The sequence below is a fragment of the Triticum dicoccoides genome, chromosome 7A (genome assembly GCF_002162155.2).
Source record: "Triticum dicoccoides isolate Atlit2015 ecotype Zavitan chromosome 7A, WEW_v2.0, whole genome shotgun sequence".
NCBI lineage: Eukaryota > Viridiplantae > Streptophyta > Magnoliopsida > Poales > Poaceae > Triticum > Triticum dicoccoides.
In genome coordinates this window covers 79481453-79491115 of record NC_041392.1, presented here as the reverse complement: position 1 = coordinate 79491115, position 9663 = coordinate 79481453, and positions in this window count along the sequence as shown.

The following is a 9663-nucleotide window of genomic DNA, read 5'->3' as shown; positions in this document are numbered from 1 at the left end:
ATGTACTTCTCGACACGTTAGCCCATTTAGCACTCTCTGTTTAGCAGTTCGTCCTTGTGGGCTGTATTTGGGCCATTTTAGGCCTATTAGGCTGATTGTATAGGTTATATATATTTATATAATTCAGAAATAAAAATAAAAAATGGGTCATGCCATGCCGGCCCGCGTGCCCAGCCTCCAGGCCCAGGCATGGCCCTAGACGTGTCGTGTGCCAGGCACAACCCGTTTGGCCAGCTTTGCGCCGAAGGGGATGCAACTCACTTGGCAAATCCGCCCACTGCAGGCACGGCCGAACGCGTCCACAGACACCGTCAAATGGCTCCTGAGGCAACCACACTCCTTAAATTTAAACTCTCAAATTCATGTCATTCATGCAATCATATAACACAAAATTCATCACAATGCAATAATTCACCAATGCAGCAAAGCAAAACAGTTCAAAATCCAGACATGCTAAACTAAAATTCAAGTCCAAGCCATGGCTGGCCAACTTGATGGATCACTCGTCGGACGCATTTTGTTGTATCGACTGATACAACCTACACTATCTTAGGCCAACTCCACCGCACGACTCCAAACGGACGTCCGCTTTGTCCGGATTTTGTCCGTTTGGGATGGCAATGGGTAGAAAAACGGACATGCGCGTTAAAAGGATCGATATGGTTGACTAGAGGCGGGGTGAATAGGCAACTAACAATTTTTAGCTTTTCTTTAACAATTTAAACTTTGCATCAAAGTAGGTTGTCCAGATATGCAACTAGGTGAGCAACCTATATGATGCAACAAGGATAGGAACACAAGCAAGCAAGATATATGAAACAAATAAGCTTGCACAAGTAAAGGCACGAGATAACCAAGAGTGGAGACGAGGATGTGTTGCCGAAGTTCCTTCCCTTTGAGAGGAAGTACGTCTCCGTTGGAGCGGTGTGGAGGCACAATGCTCCCCAAGAAGCCACTAGGGCCACCGTATTCTCCTCACGCCCTCACACAATGCGAGATGTTGTGATTCCAATATTAGTGCCCTTGGAGGCGGTGACTGAGCCTTTACAAACTAGGTTGGGGCAATCTCCACAACTCAATTGGAGGCTCCCAACGACACCACGAAGCTTCACCACAATGGACTATGGCTTCGCGGTGACCTCAACCGTCTAGGATACTCAAACACCCAAGAGTAATAAGATCCGCAAGGGATTAGTGGAGGGAATCAAATATCTCTTGGTGGAAGTGTAGATCGAGGCCTTCTCAACTACTCCCGAGCAAATCAACAAGTTTGGTCGGCTAGGGAAGGAGATCGGGAGAAAATGGAGCTTAGAGCAATAATGGAGCTTGGGGGTAGAAGAGGTGAGTCAACGGGGAAGAAGGGGACCCTTTATATAGTGTGGGAAAAGTATCCAACCGTTACCCACCAACCAGCCCGCGGCCAGCGGTACTACCGCGCCTGGCCAGTGGTACTACCTAAGTAAATGCAAACCCCTCCTCTGCAATCTCCCACTGCTCCTCGTGCTCCTCGTCAGACTCAGCGGCGGGGATAGTCTCCTCGAAGTCATCCTCTAAACTAGTCCACTTGTATCCCTGCTTTGACATCCAGGCATCCTCAGGTGTGATGACGTCCTCAGACCCGCCAGACACATCCTCTCCAAAGAGCCTCATAACCTTCTTGTCACGGCGGCGACTCTCCTTGTCAGCCACATGAGCCCTGTACTGTCCCTTTGCCTGCATGCAGAAGAGAGTCTTCATCTTGTCCTTTAGCTTCTTGGCCCATGACGGCTCAGAGGAAGGAGTGGTGGACCTAGCAGCACGGTCCTCAGCAACAGTCTCAGCAGCAGCCTCCTCCTCACCAGCAGCCCTCCTAGCAGAAGAGGCCTCAGCACGGGTAGTGGTGTTGGCCCAGTTGGGCTTGACGCGGAGGCTGATGGACTCATGGCGAATCCAGTCTGGAGCAAGGAACTCATCACCCGGGTACATCTTCTCCCAAGTGGTGGAGAGCAGCAGAAACAGGTACGGTCCATAGATAGGTACCTTGCGAGTGAACACCGCAAACCGAAGCTCACATCACATGATGTGAGAGACATCAAGTGGCTGAGTCTAAGAAGAACGTGCCTCTGCACACAGGAGCAACATGTCCACTAGATATGCATGGACCTTGTCCTTGTCGCCAATGCGTGGGAACAGAGTGTTGCGGAAGATGCGATGCATGATATCCAGAAAGGAGTTTAACACCCAAGTTGACTTGCCATTGGGGAGCACCTTCTCAACAAGGAAAGGCTGAAGCAGGTTCTTGTTGGCAGACTCAGAGTTGGCATGGGGGCGAACACCAATGGGGGTGTGAAGCCCGTCATCAGGAATGTGCAGCAGATCCATGAACTCTTTCCATGTAGCAGACAGCTGACGGCCGTTGGTCATCCAGGTCATCCTCCGCTCCTCCCCGGCATGAAAGTACACTGAGGCAAAGAACTGACAGATGAGCTCAGGGTCATAGTCATGGTGAAAAGAGATCACCGGCTCAATAGCAAACTGCTCCACCAAGTCCAGAGCCTCTCCAAAATAGTCACGAAACTTGTCCTTCCGCACGTGATGCATGTCTATCCACTTGACATCCACGAAGGTATTCTGCTTGCTCTTGATCACATCCAGATAGATGAGAACCTATTGCTTGTTCCAGAACATCTCGGTGCCTCTGAGCATAGCCCGAGGAGTCACATAGGGATTGATCCTCCGGCGTTCGACATACTCAGAGACAGAAATCTCGTCCATGCCCTTAGCAGGTTCCTTTTGCTTGCTGGCAGTGGTCTTGACATTGCGCTTGGGGGCATTGGAGCCCTCTGGGGCTTCATCTTGGGGGTTGTGCAGACGCTTGGAGCCAGTGTCACGACTGGGATTGGAACGGCGAGAGCCACCACCTGAGACACAAGAACGCATAACACCCACAACAGCCAAGAGGGATTAATGCAAAGACCACAACAAAGCAAGAGAAACAAGCAGAAAGCACACATGATAAATGCCTAGAGAGAGAAACAATAAACGAGGAAGCCAAATTATGGATCCAGGAAGGCTGCATCAGAAGGAAGAGTAGGTGTTGCTATGCCGTTGGCTGGGACTGAGACAGAGAGAGGGGGAGAATAGCCCCTATGATCCCGGTAAAGAGTTCCAACTAAGCTCTTCTCAGGTTCTTTCTTTCTCTTCCATTCTTATGTTTATATATTAAAGTATAGTTTTCTTACTATAATATAATAATATTAATCTAATATGCCCATTGGTGTTCCAAAAGTACCTTACCGGATTCCCGGAGATGAAGAAGCGACTTGGGTTGACTTATACAATGTTATGTATCGAGAAAGGACACTTTTTTTTAGTTCACTGCCCTATACATAGAAAGAAGTGCTTTTCCACCGGTATCAACATTCTATCTGGAATCAGTAGCAATAATTGTTGTATTGTGAGCCAGCCCCACCCACGGGTGAAATTGTACAGCTCCCTATCTCTTTGAAAGCCCCTTTGCTTACGGAAGATAATTGTTGTACTGCCAAGTGCTGTGAAGCTAAGATAGTAGTACTGCTCTTAGACGTGGTAGTACCATGCAAGGTCACGGTAGTACCGGGTCTAGGAGCGGCACTGGTAGAAAAAGGGCCTATAGTCCTGGTTCGTAAGGGCCTTTAGTCCCGGTTCCTGAACCGGGACTAAAGTGTCGGTACTAATGCCCCGACCCTTTAGTCCCGGTTCAATCCAGAACCGGGACTGATGGGCCTCCACGTGGGCAGTGCGCAGAGCCCAGTCAGGAGACCCTTTGGTCCCGGTTGGTGGCACCAACCGGGACCAATAGGCATCCACGTGTCAGCATTTCTGTGGCTGGGGTTTTTGTTTTTTTTTAAAGGGGGGGTTGGGGGTTTTGGGGGGTTAATTTAGGTGTTTCATATATTGTGTTAGCTAGCTATAATTAATAGAGAGAAGTGTCCTCTCTTATGTCCGTGCTTGGTCGACGCTACGTACTATACATACGTATAGAGAGGACTAGACACGCTGGCTAGCTAGTAAGCAAACGAAGGAAACAGAAGATCGTCATGAACATATATGCATACAGAGAGAAGTGATATCGACCACCTCTCCTTCTCCGAGAGATTGGTCGAACAACAAGTTCTCGTATATCTATCTGACACTACCGGCTACATATATACAATAATTATCTCTTACAAATATAATCATACGGACTCAGGGTCCACATAGAATTCTCCGTCTTCAGGGATCACGTGGTCAAGAAAGAATGCCGCCAATTCCTCTTGAATTGCTCGCATGCGAGCTGGTGCTAGGAGTTCATCCCGCTTCCGAAACATCTAATTTGAAGAAGGGGGTCAATACATACATATATATATATATATATATATATATATATATATATATAAATGAATGAAACTCAACACAAATGATGGTAATAAAATAAAATTGTGAATGTTGTTATTTACGTACTTCATATTGTTTGTTAGAGTACCCGCCCCGCTCACAGGTCGTGTGGCGGATGGACTCGTAGATGTAGTATCCACAGAAATCATTCCCTTGTTCCTGCCACAACCACTTTACAAGAAATAGAGGTCAATCAAACTGATAAGCAAGAATGCTAAATGGTATTGATGAAACTAGCGCTTGAATCACTAGGAGATGCGCGGAACATGCTACTATAGTACTTACTTTCGGGTGTCTAAATTCCAGCTCCTTCGGCAGTCCCGGAACTGTTTTGGTGAATTTTCTCCAAACCCTGCCGGACAAAGAAAACAATTACTTGATATCAGGAAATGAACAAAGTTGCTGATATGGTGGATAATGATTGATTTAACTTACTTCTGGAGTATTTGAGTCATGTCTACATAGTCCTGGGGATCTTTTCGTTTTGAGTCTAAGACGGTTACTAGTCCCTGCTCAAGCTTAATCTCTAGGAGAATATAGTGGAAACTGCACACACATGCATAACTCATGAATTACATTACTATAACCTTGACTAATATATAAGGGAAACCGAATACGCACAAGACAGTAACACTCACCTGAAGTTGTAAGGAAAGAGTATTATATCTTTGTTTTGATTTATTACGAACGATCGTAGCAAGTTGGCCTCGGTAGCTGCGGCATGAAGTTTAACCTGAGTTGCATCTATGAGATATGTGTTAATGAACCCAATATCACCGACTTGTCTTTTCTTCAATTCGGCGATCTTCAATCTGCATAATATAGTGAGGATGATTATAAATACATGCAATGAAAGAGCTAAGCTATATAGAGAAACTTAATGACAGAAGTAGTACTACTTACAGACAGTAGCAGGCGACCGTTGTTTTATCGAGGGCCAATTGATTGAAAAACTGATAGAACTCCTCAAATGGAACAGGAAACAGATCAATTCCAACGAGGTCATGCTCCTTTTTAACTTTCACATACAAAGTACTCCTCCCCCCAGAGTCTCTGCAGATTTTCAAGTACCAATCATGCAATCTTCGCATCATCGTTGATAGAGATCTTTCATCTTTGACGAGAGGCTTCCCGTACTCGTATCTTTGTATCTGCACGTCCATGGGTTCATAATGTACTTCATCGGGTAGGTAATCTGCAAGATTGCTATAACCGGGCACCATCCTCGGATCATTAGCGACGTTGTGGCTAGGCACCTTGAGCGCGGGGCACAATTTCTTCGCTTGTTCGCCGAGCTGGGCAATTTGTTTCCCAGCTCGTCGTTCTTTCAGCCTTTGATCACTGACAGTACTTCCCGACCGCTCCGCTTCGGCAAATTCCTTTCCAATAATGCGGTCATAGTTTCCTTTCGGCGGATCAGACTTCGGTGGTTTTGTCAGGGCAGCCAGAGTGCGCTTCACTTTCACCCGATCTACCTTCTCCTCCGGAGGTGGATGTTTCTTTGCTTTCACCCCTTCAAAGAAGTTCCTCACTTCTTCTCGCGCGATCTCGGCGTTCTCCTTCAGGGTCCTCTCATATGGTATCTTCTCTGGAGTCTTCAGAGAAGGACCGAATCTGTATGTCCTCCCGCCTCTGGTTGTACTGCTAGACGCCGACCGAGCAGACGGAGCGGTTGTCTTATTTACTTGCTTAAGAGGCGGAGGAGAAGGACTACGACGCGCCGGAGCAGCTGGAGCAGCGGCAGGTCTCTTCCGCCCTTGCTGACGAGGCGGAGAAGGAGGAGGCTGGCTGCTCGGGCGCGTCGGCGCAGGCGGAGAAGGAGGCGGAGTGCCGCCACGCGCCGGAGAAGGAGCCGGCCGAGGGCCCTGATCGTCACTCGCCGGAGGAGGAGGCGGTGGAGGCGGAGTGCCCTGACTCGCCGGAGGAGGAGGAGGAGGCGGTGGCGTCCAGTTCGGAAGGTTGATGAGCTCCTTCCGCCATAGGCATGGAGTCTTCAGAGCAGACCCCAGCCGAGTCTCCCCTTCACCGGTAGGGTGGTCAAGCTGGAGGTCCTCAAATCCCTCCGTTATCTCATCCACCATCACCCTAGCATATCCTTCTGGAATCGGCCGGCAGTGAAAAGTTGCGCCGGGTTCAGTAGGATAAACAGAGCCAACAGCCGCCTTGACCTTCAAATTCATCCATTGCGTCATAAGGTGGCAATTTTGAGACTCCATTATAGCATCCACAGAATAGCTGGCAGGAGCCGTCAAGGCATGCTCCGGCTGAAGCAGCTCGGTGGAAGCCATGCTGCTTCTGCGCTGAGATGGCGGGGTAGCTTCGGGGGAGGCTTCGGCAGTACGTTTGCTGCGATTTGCTTCTCGTTCCTCTATCGCGTCTACCCTTGCTTGCAGCGCCTGTATTTGGGACTGCTGCATTTTTTTCCTCCTCTCATGGGATTTGTAACCACCTGCGTCCGGAAACCCAACCTTCCATGGAATGGAGCCTGGCGTGCCTCGTGTCCGTCTAGGGTGCTCAGGATTCCCGAGGGCCAGTGTGAGCTCGTCGTTCTCTCTGTCTGGAAAGAACGTCCCTTCCTGTGCTGCTTCGATATACTGCTTAAGCTTACTGACTGGTATGTCCATTTGATCGTTCGTCCAAATGCACTTCCCTGTTACAGGGTACAAGGTTCCGCCAGCCCCGAAGAACCAAGTCCGGCAACGGTCTGGCCAGTTAATTGTCTCTGGTTCGATCCCTTTATGAACCAGATCATTCTTAGTCTTGGACCACTTAGGTCGGGCTACGAGGTAGCCACCTGACCCCGTGCGATGGTGAAGCTTCTTCTTCGCAGCATTTTGCTTGTTTGTCGCCGACATCTTCTTACTCTTTTCTGATGTCTTGTGGGCCACAAATGCGGGCCAGTGATCTCTGATCTTCTCATATCTGCCCTTGAATTCTGGTGTCTCATTATTTTCGACAAACTTATTCAGCTCTTTCTTCCACCTCCTGAATAGTTCTGCCATCCTCTTCAGAGCAAAAGACTTGATTAATTTCTCTTTAACTGGGTTCTCTGGATTATCCTCAGGCGGTAGGGTGAAATTTGACTTCAGCTCAGTCCAAAGATCATTTTTCTGCATATCATTGACATAAGACACCTCAGGGTCTTCTGTAGCCGGCTTAAACCATTGCTGGATGCTTATCGGGATCTTGTCCCTAACCAGAACCCCGCACTGAGCAACAAATGCACTCTTTGTCCGGAGGGGTTTAATAGGTTGGCCGTCGGGCGCGATTGCTATGATCTCAAACTTTTCATCTGAGCTCAACTTTTTCTTCGGACCTCGTCTCTTTACCGAAGTTGTGCTCGATTCGGAGGGCTAGAAAAAAGAACAAAGACTTAATTAATATGTGTACATACCAAAACAATGAATGCATCAATCAGCTAGTCAGCATAGGCTTAACTAATATATATACCTGGCCGGACTCGGTTCGGTCACCGGAGCCGTCATCACGGTCTCCTTCTTGCACCGGCATTGGGTCATCGGAGCCGCCCTCATGTTCTTCTTCTTGCACCGGCATTAGGTCACCGTAGCCAGCTTGTTCACCCTCTCCTTCCAGACCATCGGTTTCGTTGAGAAACAACGAGATGGCATCACTTCCTTCTGCGATTATGTCCCTCAACAACGCTTCTTTTGTTGCTTCGTCTAGGGCGGTGTCCATAGTTTCTACAAATATTTACAACATGGCAATTATTATTCAAACATGACAGATGGATATATTAGTGCCAAAAGTAGAACTAGCTACCTAATCATAGTAAGCTATCGGGAGGGGGTATATATCGACAACGACGACACTACATCTATGTCCCTCGACGACCCTCGTTCCCGATTAAAAAAAAGAGGAAGAAGAAGAAAAAAAAGAGGAGAAGAAAGAATAGAGGAGAAGATCTCCTCTATTCTTTCTTCTCCTCTTTTTTTTCTTCTTCCTCTTCTTTTTTTATCCTCTTCTTCCTCTCATGTTCGAGAGGATCGCCGAGGGGTCGGGAGGTTGCCTAGTGTTAAAGGATTCAACAAAACCATGTCTTCATCATTAGGCGAAAGTAACATGTGCATGATGGTACGAAGCTCTTCAAAGTTGTTCTGGAGCGGAGTCCCAGATAGGATAATTTGCTTTTTGGTACAAAGTTTAGAAAGAGCCTTCTGAATATCGCTATTTGGAAAGCCTTTGCTGAATTCGTACCAAAAGGCGGATTATTCTATCCGGGACTCCATTCCAGAACAACTTTGCAGAACTTCGTACCAACATGCCCTGGTTACTTCCGGCTAATGATGAAGGCATGGATTTCTTCAATACTTTGACACTAGGAAACCTCTCTCGACCCCTCGGCGATCCTCGACCCCTCGAACCCTCGACGACCCTGGAACCCTCGACCCCTAGACGACCCTCTTCTTCCTCTCATGTTCGAGAGGATCGCCGAGGGGTCGGGAGGTTGCCTAGTGTCAAAGGATTCAACAAAACCATGTCTTCATCATTAGGCGAAAGTAACATGTGCATGATGGTACGAAGCTCTTCAAAGTTGTTCTAGAACGGAGTCCCAGATAGGATAATTCGCTTTTTGGTACAAAGTTCAGCAAGAGCCTTCCGAATATAGCTATTTGGAAGGCCTTTGCTGAATTCGTAACAAAAGGCGGATTATTCTATCCGGGACTCCATTCCAGAACAACTTTGCAGAACTTCGTACCAACATGCCCTAGTTACTTCCGGCTAATGATGAAGGCATGGATTTCTTCAATACTTTGACACTAGGAAACCTCTCTCGACCCCTCGGCGATCCTCGACCCCTCGAACCCTCGAACCCCCGATAAAAATTAAGAAGAAGAAGAAGAAGAAGAAGAAAGAGGAGAAGAAGAAAGGAATAGCTAGAGGAGAAGAAGAACTGACAAAGTCTTCTCCTCTATTCCTTCTTATTCTCCTCTTTTTTTTTCTTCTTCTTCCTCTTTTTTTCCTTTTCTTTTTTTTCTCCTCTTCTTCCTCTTCTCTTCTTCTCCTTCTTCGGGTAAGCCCTAGTTTCCCGACCGCTCGATGACACTCTCGACATGCCCTCGTTCCCGATAAAAAAAAGAAGAAGAAGAAGAAAAGAAGAGAAGAAAGAATAGAGGAGAAGAACTTCTTCTCCTCTATTCTTTCTTCTCCTCTTTTTATTCTTCTTCTTCATCTTCTTTTTTTCCTCTTCTTCCTCTCCTCTTCTTCTCCCTCTTCCCCGCCTCTCTCATGAATGTTCGTCGTCCCCCC